The sequence below is a fragment of the Pseudoliparis swirei genome, chromosome 15 (assembly GCF_029220125.1).
Source record: "Pseudoliparis swirei isolate HS2019 ecotype Mariana Trench chromosome 15, NWPU_hadal_v1, whole genome shotgun sequence".
In the NCBI taxonomy this organism is placed as follows: Eukaryota; Metazoa; Chordata; class Actinopteri; order Perciformes; family Liparidae; genus Pseudoliparis; species Pseudoliparis swirei.
The window spans coordinates 13,912,406-13,926,078 of NC_079402.1; positions in this window are offsets into that span (position 1 = coordinate 13,912,406).

Consider the following 13,673-nt stretch of genomic DNA (forward strand, 5'->3'; position numbering starts at 1 on the left):
CACACACACAGTCACCGAGTCGCACGCGTGTGCCCAAACACCTAGACGCACACACCGGCTTCTGATATCTGCCGACACACACTGCTCGACACACGCTGGTACCTGCTCACACACAAATACACACAGCCCGGCGTTACACACTTGCCTTCAGCGCCAGACATCCATCCGCACTTCGCAGACGCACACACGACAACACACTCTCACGCAGACAGCCTGCCTCACCTTGCCCCCCACCCGTCTCCACCGTGACGCTGGCTGTCCCTGTTGACCCAGATCCAGCAGGTCACTCTGGGTCAATAGGCTGTAAATGAACTGATGCTAATCACGATAAACAGCAGCACATCGGAGCGTGTCTTCCTGCTTGTGTGTTTGCATGCATGCGAGTGGTTAAAGTGGAAGGGCTTCATTTACGGAAAAGGGAGGTCCGCACATCAGCCCCGAGCGGCAATCAAGAGTGTTTAATTGTTCATGTTGATCATCTCGGGTGGGGGCTGTTTTGCTTTTAGGCTGTGAGGCCTATTCCCTTACTTCCTCTTCTGGACACTTCATCATCAGCGTGGTGATTGGCTTGTATTTGGGTGCCGCGGGCTGAGGTACCAGTAACTTAAATACATAAAATACATATACTTTCAACACCATATTCTATCATTATGCATATTTGCATTTGTGGTTGCCGTCTCCTAATATATTTGATGAAAGCCGGGAGCCACCTGTTGATTTGGCCTTTCATTGCGTGATTCCTTGTCTCCTTCACCCACAGTCTCACATGACTCCACGCTGTCTAATTGACTCCACTCTCTGTAACTCACCCAATCAAACGCTCCCATGATGCCTCACTGAGGAACGCGACTCACTGACTGAGTGGTACCGTGTAAGTATTTAACCTCCTGCCGTGGAGACACACACACACACACACACACACAGTCAAGTCAGAAAATCAGATTGACTTAACCTCTACAGGCAGTGCTATTGAAATCAGATTACAGCTGAGGGAGCCCACAATTTCCAGAGCACCGCATCCACCACAAACGCTTTGGCCTTGAAAGTGTACACCTCTTCCACCTTCTCTAACACACACATATTCACCCACGCACACACACATTCACTCGAAGGGAAAAGTGATCAACAGGGAAAGTGATGGCTGGGGGGAAATTGAAGGTAATTAAGCCCAGCCCTGCTTGTCTGAATCGATGAGATGAGGGGTCGCAGGCCCATCTCACGTTGCACTTTCCTATGAGACCCTTTCTGAGCCCCTCTCTCTATTTCTCGATACCTTTCTCTATATATAAACTCATTCATTGATGCATTGCATTTGTATATCTATATATAACTTCCTCAAGTGTGCATCTTGCCTCGTATGTGTAATTGTAGCAGCCCTCAGTTCTCTCCATGAGGGCTGATGTTGACATCCTGCTTCACAGCCTGTCCAGCCGCCACAGTGTGTAGCCAAACGCCCTGAAAGTGTCTGCCACATTGTTCTCCCACTTGAAAGTCAGCAAAGCTTTGTCAGCCTCCTCTAGTGTAGTCCTTTATCGTATTCACACGCTGTGCTGTATTTTTAGCCCATCCAAGTCCGTTCCCTTTGTTCCGACAATTCTTGAGCAATCTTTCAGACCCCCCTGCCTCCTCCATTGTATTTTTAGACAAAGGTGAAAAATGGCAGACCTGACGGGGAATTATGAAGGACCTTTGCCTGGATGAGGGCTGGGTCTGTCTGAGGAGATGGAGGGCGGGGGACTAGACAAGCTGTGTCAAAGCTATGCCTGACGTGGCCACTATAGGCTGAACATCATGGATCCAAATATTGTATATACAGATAATTTAGAAGATTTTTCCATTTATTTTTAAGAATTTATTCAGATGAACATTTTTACTCCTTTCTTACTTAATTATAAATGTGGTTCTGTTTAGATTGAATTTACTGGAAAGGTTTGACCTTTTGGGAAATGCCCTTGATGAGAAGACAAATTTGCGTACTGCATATAACAATGGTTGGAGGATTTTGTTGAATTTTGACAAAGCCAGACGACCTGTTTTACCCCATTCCCGGTTTTTGTGCCAAACAAAATTGGCATAATTAGTGTACGGACAAAAGCGTATTATCAATTTTCTCATCTAACTCTTGGCAAGAAAGTGAATAAGTGTATTTACCAAAATGTCAAACTTTTCCTTAAATCACGGACACCGAATGATCGCCGTTAGCGTGGACAGACTTTACCTTTACATAATACACATATTTAGTTTGGTAAGTGGACTGTTTTCAGATAGATGTCAGAAAACATATATTCATCTATTCAATCGACCAGAACCACTATTGACACTGAAGCAGGAAATCTGAGGTTCACCCAAAATGAATTTCGCTGGATGATATTTGGCCTTTTTGAAGACATCTTTTTTCAACTATTTAAATCGGAATTGCATTTTGTATCCCAGTGATTGTGAAAGTGTATCAACAGGTTGGGTAATGATATATCCACATCATTGCTAAGATATAAAGCATGTCCATGTCAGCCCTGTGTTTTCTCAAACAACTACCACACGAATAGTGACAAAAACTACTATTGTAGAAATGGCACCCAATGTTGTGGAGAACCATTAAAGAGTCCATGGGGCTTAGCTTACGAGCAGGCAGCCTGCCCAATTAGATAATGTATGTGCTGTTTCGAAGCTGTCATATGGGTATGGGTATTTGTCCATAAGAATCTGAGTGCACTAGTTGGCTTATTGTGTACATGGTCCCGTGTGTGCATGGGTTCAGGTCCAGCCAAATACATTCCATTGACAGCATTTTACTCTCAAGCTTAATTATTATATTTTTCGAGTTTCGACTTGAGCTAAAGAAGGAGAAGGGGGGTGGGTGTGGGGTGAGGGGCATGGAGGGAGTCAAGCCACTACTTCAACAATCCATGTTAAGGCGACCGTGTTTCATTTCCTGGTGCCTGCCTTAGTTCTCCTTAAATAGCATTACCTGTTGAAGCCAGTTAAATCACCGACAGCATGATTAGAGGGCCACTGAGGACTCAGAGTCTGGGCAACAAAGCACGGACTAGCCTTTAATTCAATTTATCTTTATAAACATACACATCTGCCTCTGATTTACCACAATTTTCGAAATGTTTTTTACTGCTTTGACAGAAAAGTTTGGGCTCAATTTACTTTCAAACTGAAAAACACTCTCTCTTTCCAGAGCCACCTTTATCTGGATATTGATCATTGTGCTCATAATAAGGTCTATGGTAGTGAGTGCTGCATAAAACAGTACATAAAGTATAGTCCTAATGGTGCATTAATGACTAAGATCAAAAGACAACTGTATTATCCAGGATAATATAAATTTCCTGGGTCAGTTCATGGTTAATGAGGATATATGTGATCTGAATTTATCAGAGCAAATATAGTAAAATATAATTGTGATGAATGAGTGTATTTGTGCTCATTGCTAGTTCATGATATTTTTTAGAAAATCATATGAGCAATGGATATTCATGCCAGACTTGTTATCCATATGTACGAACACTTTGGATAAAAACACAATGAATTGCATAATATTCCAAATTCACTTTTACATTTGCATTTGAAGCATTATCCAAATGCTAATTTGATTCACCTTGTGGTTATACCTTTAATAAAACAACAACAAATTGCGAACAGATAAAGAACATATACGTGTATCTTGTTCATGGGGCTATGAGACAATATATAATTGACCATGTAAATAATACCTACATTCTGGCCTTGTTGCTCCATCCAAACATCACCGCCACATGGGATGTGTGTAGGTGAAAGAAACAGATGTGTGCTGGAGGACATCAGCTGTGGCCCGTTAGCCAGGTCACCACGCTCGCCATTGTCACAAGCAGACTCAAGCCTCATGTCTACATTCCCAGGTCATGTTCTGGAAGTGCTGGGTCATGCCCCTTCACCTTCACCCCCACCAATGAATTAGGAGCCAAACACAATGTAATTACACCCATTTGGCTGGGGACCAGTCGTAGGACTGGCAAGTGGTCTGCCTGTCTCCCTATACAAGGTTACTCAAACAAGGGACATGACCTACCTTTGTCCAGCACCGACCTCTCAGACAGAGACGACTGCATCCTTTTATGTCATACAAATCTGATTTATTTATTGTCTTGCAGCTTTATCTCATCTAAAAATAATTCAAAGCCTCACAACAATGCACATTCTCTAAAAACACATATTTAGAGATAACATGTGGAAGACAGTTTCCTGATATAGCGCCACGTTTCACCGTGCATGGTGAGCCGCAGCAATGCCACAGCTCATAAGGGTGTTATCAGTCATCAGTTATCATAAAAGGATGGGCAGAGGGAGAAGTGTAACAAATCCTTGGTGCTTTGAGTGTGATAAGCATCATTTATCACTGGGAGTGCTGCTGGCCCATTAACAACCAACGCTCCATTAGCACTATCTGCAGAGCTTTTATAATGCCTTGTCTGCCCACATCTTTACATTTGTATGAGGAAATCATTAAACATTGTTTGTGTGAGACGGATGCAGCTTTTAGGCAACTAACAGCTGGACTGTTCTCTGGGGTCCTGGTAGGTGGCGATATGGAAACATTTTGTATTTATTTTCATTCATAATAGCAGTGAAATAAGTTTTGAATTCATGTAATTTCCTTTGTCATACACCTTGGTCCAAATACATGCAAGTCAGATGGGTCATAACTGTGAATGAGTGTGAACTGTGACTGTATATATTACTAAATTACTAAATACTGGCATACAAATGATTACATGCGACCTATGAAAGCAGCCTTCACTGGTCTGAAGGAAACAACGGTTTAAAAAAAGAAGGTGGATACTGTGGCATAATTGTTACATTATGGATGATGGGATTTTGCATCTGTAATAATAACTGAATCAAGGAATCCAAATGTTAATACTAAAATAATTTGTTATCGTAACACCATAGACATAAAACTTCAGTTTCTATTCTTTCCATGTTTCCATACTTAGTTCTGATGTCTCGGTTGCCGCATGCGTTTGGCTGCATATTTGTGTGCTTGTGTTTGTTTTTATTGCATGTAAGTCTTACATTTTATTATTGAATAATGCTGTAATAACTTTATTAGCCACGTGTGCATAAAAACAGTTTGAATTGCGTCACTGGTACTGGAAGGCACGACAAATAAAAGGTAACACAATTTGTCTTGTAGTGTAAAACATTTTAAAGTCTGTATATTGGCTTGGTGCTGCCAAATCTGTTTTGCTCATCGCATGACAGATGTACGGAAACAACATTATAAACTATAAAAATGTATTAGGTTTTAAAAAGTTACGAATTTCACCTTTAATGTAAGCTGAGAGAGAGAGTGTCATTTTCGGTGGATGAGCCCTGAGATCCGTGATCAGGACCTGTCCGTGTCCTGAAGGAGTTGAATAGGTTTTAAAGGGCGGGGCTGAACAGTAATTACCATCTGACCCCTGCTCTGGCTAATGGGGCAGTGGGGGTGTGGGGTTTATAAGTAATGGGTGAGGGCTGGGGATTAAGGATCGGGGAGGGGAGGCCTCTCTCTCAGACCGAAGATGAAGACAGTTATGTTTGTATGAACAGACACTGGAGTTCATTGTCCTCCACACTTCCTGCAACCCCCTCCCCGCCAACATAAAATGACCCCCTATTCAATCTGGTGAGGTATCTTCACCCGTGAATATATGCACACACACACACACACACACACACCCCGACACACACACACAGCATTCTGTACACACAAATACACATAAACACACACATCCTCTTCTCCTGATCAGATGACATCATTAACAATCATTACTGGGACACCAGGAAGTGCAGAGATCTCCGGCTCAGCGTCTGGCTGCACGGGATCAGGTTAGCCTGCTTGAGATGAGAGATTTGAACAGGAAAGCAACCACCAAAGCTATTTTACCTCACATTTCATTAATACCTGTGTGCTAACAGAAGACTCAAAGGAATGGTGCTCAAATACAAGAGAAATTCCAACCCGCCATCATTTCCTGTGTTCTTTGTCCACACGGATTTCCTATAAATTCGTTAAAAAGATGTAAACAGACTTTCTTGTGTATTCTGCGTGAAAATCCAAAACATGCTTGAAGCAGTTTGTTTCTGATGGTTTTAAACGTGTAAGCAAGACATCCAGATGGCGGCTTGATCAAATATTAAAGCATGTTTATAGTATTTACACAAGATCAAAGTTCATATGCATTACCTTTAGGGTTCCTCTGATGTTGAATATTGCATTGAAGTTGGATGATCAGTGTTTTCTTATTCTGTCAATTTAAACTGGATACAGGGCTTTGTGGTTCCTGTGGCCAGGTTAGTGATTTGGCCTGGGGCCGGTGTTTGGTGTGTGCTGGAGCCATGGTTCCTCAGAGTGAAAGGACTTCCCTTTTGGGCCCAGGGAAAGCTGAGACGCCAGGCCTGGGTTAGTCAGTGACAGGCCCCTGGCAGGAAGTTTGTCTGAGTCCATGGACGTCTCAGTAGCGGTTCTTCTATGACACTAACCGCAACTACCACAAGACAAGAAATACTGCTGTTGCTGTCGGAGGCTATGTTACCGTGATTCGTTGCATGCAGATCTTTCCGTGGTGGGACGGAGGAGAATAGCGATTTTAATTGATGTTTGTGGCAGAGTGCATGCATGCATGTATATGTGCGTGCAAAGCTGCAAACACATGTACATGCGCGTGTGTATGATTGAATCTTTGCCTGCCAGTATGTGTGTGTTTGTGCTATCAAGACTCTGATCTAAATGCTCCACTAGGGAGGAGAGAAGAGTGACCCCTACTGTCAAAGAAACTATACACCAGGTCCATAGTGTGTGGGTACATGATAACACCACACTGACACAATGAATTACCGTAAAAATAAGATATTGAATTTAAGGTCATCATGATTCCGTATAATTTATAAACACATAATTGCACTATTAATACAAAATAACTGTGTGCAAATGTTGCCGTCCAGAATTTCAGGAAGAAATCACAGTATTTGTAATGTGGGTTGTCTTCCCGATAGCTTTTACCTGAGACAACAATCATCAGTAAACATCACAGCCAGAGAAGGACTTTTATATGTTCCATCACCATCCACTTGAGCTTTCAGTTTTTTTCTGAATAGGGGCTATGATTGGAGCACGGAGTGCTGGAAATCCTTTGAAAAGGGAAAACAAAAGGTCTCCTCTGCTGTGATGAAGCATCCCTCTCAAGAGACCGGACCTGGGCCTGACTCAACCTTTCACACAATCGCCCGCCAACAATGCAACAAACCCTGCCCTCTCATTGTACTGGAGCACGCCACAGCTGTGGAGAATCACATTTAGGTGTCAGAGGCAACAAATGTTTCTTTAATTGGAATAGTAGTATTAGCTCATGTTTCCTCCCGGTGCTTTATGAATCCCCCGTGCCTATTGTTTGGAAGTTCGCGTTGACGTCGCCTTGGCGGCCCCGGCGGCCCCGGCTGATTGAGAGAATGTGTGTTTGGACCAGGTTCAAAAGGAACAAGCGTCTCTTGGTTGTGTGCGTGGGTGCAAATAATAGTGTTTGTGTGTGTGTGTGTGTATGTGTGCTTTTGTTATTGTTATATCCAAGGTTGTGCATGTGTGCAAGTCTACGTGCAGGATCCTGGTTGTTTGACTCTCTTTGTGTTCTCTCACTGACAGTGAATGTTTTCCATTGAGTTTATTTTAAAAGAGCCTCCACACACTGGGACTCTGACCCTGATGAAAGTCATTTAGTAATTTCCCTCCATTTTAAGAATCACCCCTCCCCCCCCCCCTTTTCAACACCGACACATAATCTGTTTTTGAGACAGATTAAATCAACAGCCGAACACAAACAGGGACCACATTTGAATCCAAGTGTCATTTGAAAAAATCCTGGACAAATAACCCGAGACAGGATTAAATGGGTTATCAGTTTCATATGCTTGATATCCAATATAAATATTTGAGCTGGTTTTGAATAAGCAAACAAATCACAGATCATATCACTGAGTTTTGAGGGCCACAATCAGTATTTGATTTACAATGCTGAGGAAAAGCGAGTATAAAAGGAAATGACCATGAACTACTCCTATATATTATTTGACCAGAATCTTTTACGACCTTAGTTTAAAGTCACCACTGATTTCCTATTGGCCCTATAAGTACCTGCTTGTTGCACTCTGCTGAGCTTTCCTAACCTAAAGGAGATAAGATTACTGTTAATCTAGGACATCAAACACGCCAATCTTTTTCCTAATATAGGATCTTAACACTGGATCGAGACAATTTGCCACAATCCAGGTCACATGGATTGAAAGATTAAGAAAAGGTGTTGATTTAACAACTTTCGCTTATTCAGTCAAAGTGTTATGTGGAATGTTTGGCTAATCTCTCTGAATACAATGCTTTATGATATACATGTCATAATCATTATACTGTAACCACAATATATGTTGAAAAGATCATATATATATACTCATTCATTGTTAAAACCAAAATACATTTCCTACAAAGAAGGTCAGGGTTAAAGTAAATTACAATAAATCAAATGGTCATCTCAAAACCCCCAATATTCAGTCAAAATCTAAACACTTGTTTTGATATTAGGAGCCAGAAATAATAATATGCACAGAACAACAATGTCACTGATTGAAATACTGTCCTGTTTGATGAAGTTACTGGACAAATCACATAATCCACATATTTTGTCCAACATTACATTTACAGCGTGCATCTTTAATCTTTTCTTTCAGATGAATAACAAATCAAAGTCATCACAAGTCTGCACTGTGTGTTTTCTCTCATCTTGAGAGGGGCCAGGTGCTGCTGGCCCAGATTGGTGTCAATTGGGGATTAGAGCATGCGTCGGTCGCGGAGGGACTGTGAACGCAACTCAAGGACTACTGCCGTAGGAGCGGAGATTACAAATATGGATTAGGAGCAGAATAAGACGCAAATAGTGCTAAATTCACAAGATAATCTGTCAGCATGCCTTTGCCGAAAATATTTCTTATGTGAAAATAGAATTAAGACGGCTTTAAGGGTGTGCATGTCTGTGTGTGCATGAGGACTTTCTTGCATGTGTGTTGGGTGAGGAGGAGTGTTTGGGATTATTGCGGAAGCAGATGCACTTGAAGCCAGTTCTTGAAGTGAATGTCTATCCTCAAATTACAGGATGAAAATAATTTCTGAAATACACAGGAAATCGACCTTTAGGCCTTATTGAGTTCTTGATCTGTGTGTGTGTGTGTGTGTGTGTGTGTGTGTGTGAGTGTGTGTTTGTGCGTGTAGGTGTGTGTGTGCGTGTGTGTGTGTGCTTCACACATTCTTTTGACTGTGACCAGATATCTGAGGTTTGCTTGCCAAAACTAATGTGATCAGAGCACAGAGAGAGTGTGGACTGAGTCTGTGTGCACGCAGCAGTGGGCCCAGAAGTGAGTGGTTTGGAGAGAATTCATTAGCACATAGACAGGTGGCTAGAATTACACTCCACCAGTGAAAGTCAGCAGCCGGAGCTGTCCTGTACTATCTCTCTCTCTCTCTAACACTCTCTCTCTCTCTCGCTCCCTCTCTCTCTCTCGCTCTCTAATTCCCTCTCTCTGTGAGCAGTAAAGCTACACCGGCCTGGATGACATTTCCAAAGACAGCAGGCCACTGATTAGAAAATGGTCTGCACTGAAACAACAGCCTCCGATCTTTATCAAAGTTTAACATCCCCCAACCCCCACTCTCTCTCTCTCTCTCTCTCTCTCTCTCTCTCTCTCTCTCTCTCCCTCTCCCTCTCTAACCTTTCTTGCTATCTATCCGTCTCAAAGGCCTGTCTCTCTCGGGAGCCAACTATAAGTACTCCATCAGGCAAACCGCATTAGTGTAATTTTGTCCCAGGAAATTAGCAGAGCAGAGCGGCGCCAATTAGAAGTCAATAGCTGGCTTTATTAATCGAGCTAGCCATCGCACTTGATTAGATTAAGCTGGGGCTGAGCTCTGTGTGTGTGTGTGTTTGTGTGAGGGTGTCTTTGTGTGTTTATTCATCTGTGTTTGGGCCTGTCAGTGAATTGCTTGTGCATCCTTGGCTCTGTGTGTGTGTGTGTGTCTGTGTGTGTGCATGTGTGTTCGTGTGTGTGCGTGTGTGTGTGTGAGGGGGGGCACATGCAGAGAGCGGCAGGTGCTGCTGACTTGCTGATCCTGTCTCATTGTGACTGTCTGCGGCTCTGTCAGACCTCAGTAATATGTTGATATTGACCCTCTTCGACTGCCGGCTCTTAGGAGACACACTGCAGAGGGGGCCGAAGCTATAGAGGCCTCGGTTAATACAGAAACAAGCCAGCCAATTGGATAAATTAAATTGGCATTATTATATTCACCGCTGTAATCATATAGCAGCAATTAGCGGGCCACATAAGGACCACAATATCATACTATCACAGTGTAAACCATAGCAAACACATTTGCTATGGCACCCCATTCTACATGCTGTGCTTACCAGTCACTTCCTGCGATGATGTGAGAAGATGTTTAAAGTTACATCAACGAAGATCAGTGGATTTGACAGCTTAGGTGGCATTATTCACGGATACGCAGAAATATCTTGAAAATGTGGATATATCTCGCTAGTATATCCCCTTGGTTGAGCCTCTACATGCAGATTAAAGTGGGAATTTCCTGTGTTATCACTGCCTATGCCCATGTGTGTAATCTCAAAATCTGAGGCCTCACATTCTATCCTTCACAAACTTGTCCTAATCCGTCTGGCATATCTGCTGGCTAACACCTGTTCCTGAAGGAGCTCAGAGTGGGGAGAGAGGCTGTAGAGAACAGACGGGATGTGGGAAACGGCATGTATTGAAATGTTTCCTTAAAAAGCATATTCTTTTGTCATTTCTGTCAATCTTTATATTTCAACTTGTACTTGTGTTTTTTTTCCGTCAGTCTGTTTATATACAGGTCAGTCTTTTGTCAGTTTCCCACTTTCTCTCTCACTCCTAAAATAAATCTTTACAATCCATATCCTGAGAAACACTGGACCAGAGCCTAGCTTCAACCAAACACACTTCCGACATGTGTGGTGAAGTAGCTTGTATACAAATTATACATTCAGAAATGAAACGGAAATATACATTAGAGTGACAACATTGTAATTTGCTTTTAAAACACGAGGCTCTTTACAGAGGTAAAAGATCTAATCACAGTTCACTGGAGCCACTGAGCAAAGGGCTCAGAGTGTTACATTTCCAGCTGAAAACACTTGGAAATCCAAGGCCCCTGTGTGTCTTTAACACATGGAGTTAGGGGACCACAAAATGGTCTACACAACCAAACCACCGAAACCCCACTCCATGTACACACACACACACACACACACACAGACTGGCACCAGTACCACCACTATGATACAAGTGGCAATACAAGTGAAGCCAATCTCTAGATACAGCGGCCATCAACTTCCAGACACTCTGATGTTAGAGTTCATTGCAATCTGTGCTAGAAGAAGGTGAACTTCGTCTTTTTACACCGATGCAGTCCATCATTCCATCCAGCTACAGATAATGCTGGCGTCGCAGAGGGCCCAAAACAACATCAGGCTTCACTGGCCCAGAAAGCACAGCTCCCTCTGGGCCCACGTCGAAGAGGCTGGTGGCTAAGTTGCTCTGACAGCTACATGCTTTAACAGATGCAGTTGCCATCCAGTGAAACAGCGTCTTTGGGAACAGATAAGCTAAAGAGAGTTTGTATTGCTGGAGTTGCATGGGTTAGCGGGTAGCAAGATGTGACTTAGGGTAGCTGCTGGACAAAGCTTGCCCACTGGGATCGAGCTGATGAATATTATGGCCGGAGACCTCGCACTACATATAGTGTCAGCAGAGGGGGAGGTCAGAATGCCGATTTCAGTGCAAGTTCAACTGCTGATCTGGAAGGACATCGGCATTTGTATCATGTAATTGATGTATTTGAAATGAAAATGAAAAGACAAACTTAAACATAGATGGTCTCATTACAAATAAACTACTGTATTCTATTACAGGTTATTAAGTCTTAAGTTGTTGGTACATTTACATTATTTAGGACATCATCTTTTTGAAAACCACAGCAATCCCTTCTGTAAATCTCTTTTGCTAAAATGGCTCAGTCAATATAAATGCCAGCTGGATCCATGGGAAACACATGCCAGGAGCTATAAACTCAACTGCAACAGCAATCAATTGTGCATCATGCCAAGGTAGTTTTCTAAAGGGTGGCAGTCTTACACCCCACCTACAGATCATCTTACGGGGCACTTCAATCTCAAATCTAATCACAGAGGCAGCAATAACTGTGAAGGGAAACAAAGCAAGAGGCATTTCATATTCATCTCCCTTGTGTCAGGTGGACTAAGTGCCAGCTGGACTGAAAGGGCTGGCGAGGATGCAGGTAATGTTGCTGACTACAAAACAGTCTTAGGTTACCAAGCAAAATTATCGATCAGTGCCGCCACAGGGGAATTGTAACTGTGCTGTCTGAAGACATAGAATTTAAATGTTTCTGACAAGGGGAAGTGAAAGAATGTGAAATGATTTTCAAAAAGGTCAGTAATGAATAGTTAAAATACTGAATTATGGCAAAAAAGAAACATACCAGAATTGTTTCTATCCACTCTAAAGCATAAGGTTGCCTCTAGAACCAGCTGTGTACAATGTACACTTTTATTATAGTTCCGTGTGCAGAATAGCAATTAAATACTTTTAACATTTAACATTTTGTGTCTTGTCAAATAAAAGTCGAATGATTTGTTAATCTCTTTTAACCAAACATTACCACCTCCTCTCATCATTTTTTTTTTATTATGCCAAAACATTCCTTTTCGTTGCCCTATCCCAAAAATCCCCCAATCAGGCCAAGTCCTATTATTAACCAATCCCCAACAATCAGCGCCATTCATATTGGTTAAATCATGTGAAGCATCGCAGATGTGACCAGCTGCTAACCTCATCTGTGTAGACTCAAATGTGCCTCCGGAAAACAATGTGAATGAATAAAACCCAGCATAAACAAACAAAACCATAATCCAGGGTTTTTTAACACGATACCCACAGAGTTGTTGATATTCCCAATTCTTTCCTCTCATTCATGTGGCTCGGTGAGGACATGTAAATATAAAATCAAAGAGTGGAATAAGATAAAATAGAAGTCTGTCAGTGCGGCTGACTGTTTAAAAGGATCATGCAAACAAAATGAGGAAAGCCAAACTATTTCCATGCTCCTCAAAACATTACAATATGGAGGCTCGAGGGCGCGAAAACTTTCCGGTGCTTTCACAAACTCCTTTTTCATCTGTTGCCACCAAAAACTCTCTTTTCTGTTATTATTTTTGAAAGCTTTCGGGCTCGTGTGAGTATGTTTGTTTGAGAAAAACACCACTTATTAGGTGTCACGTCGTGTTAGAAGCCGTGACCTGTCGGGGCTCGTCTCGCTACTTATCAGTCACCACGAGCCCGTTCAGTGTCTGCGGGTGGCTTGGAACACTGCACCTCAATACACATATTTGCTGTTCAAGCATGACCTGAACAACAGAGAGGTCAGCCATCAAGATGACCCTAGTTGTCAAACACCAGAAAATACAAAGACATTTTAGAAGCGTTCCAATCCTCAGGCTGAATAGCCAGACAACAAGTATCCTGACTACAACCCAGTGAGTTAAGGACAT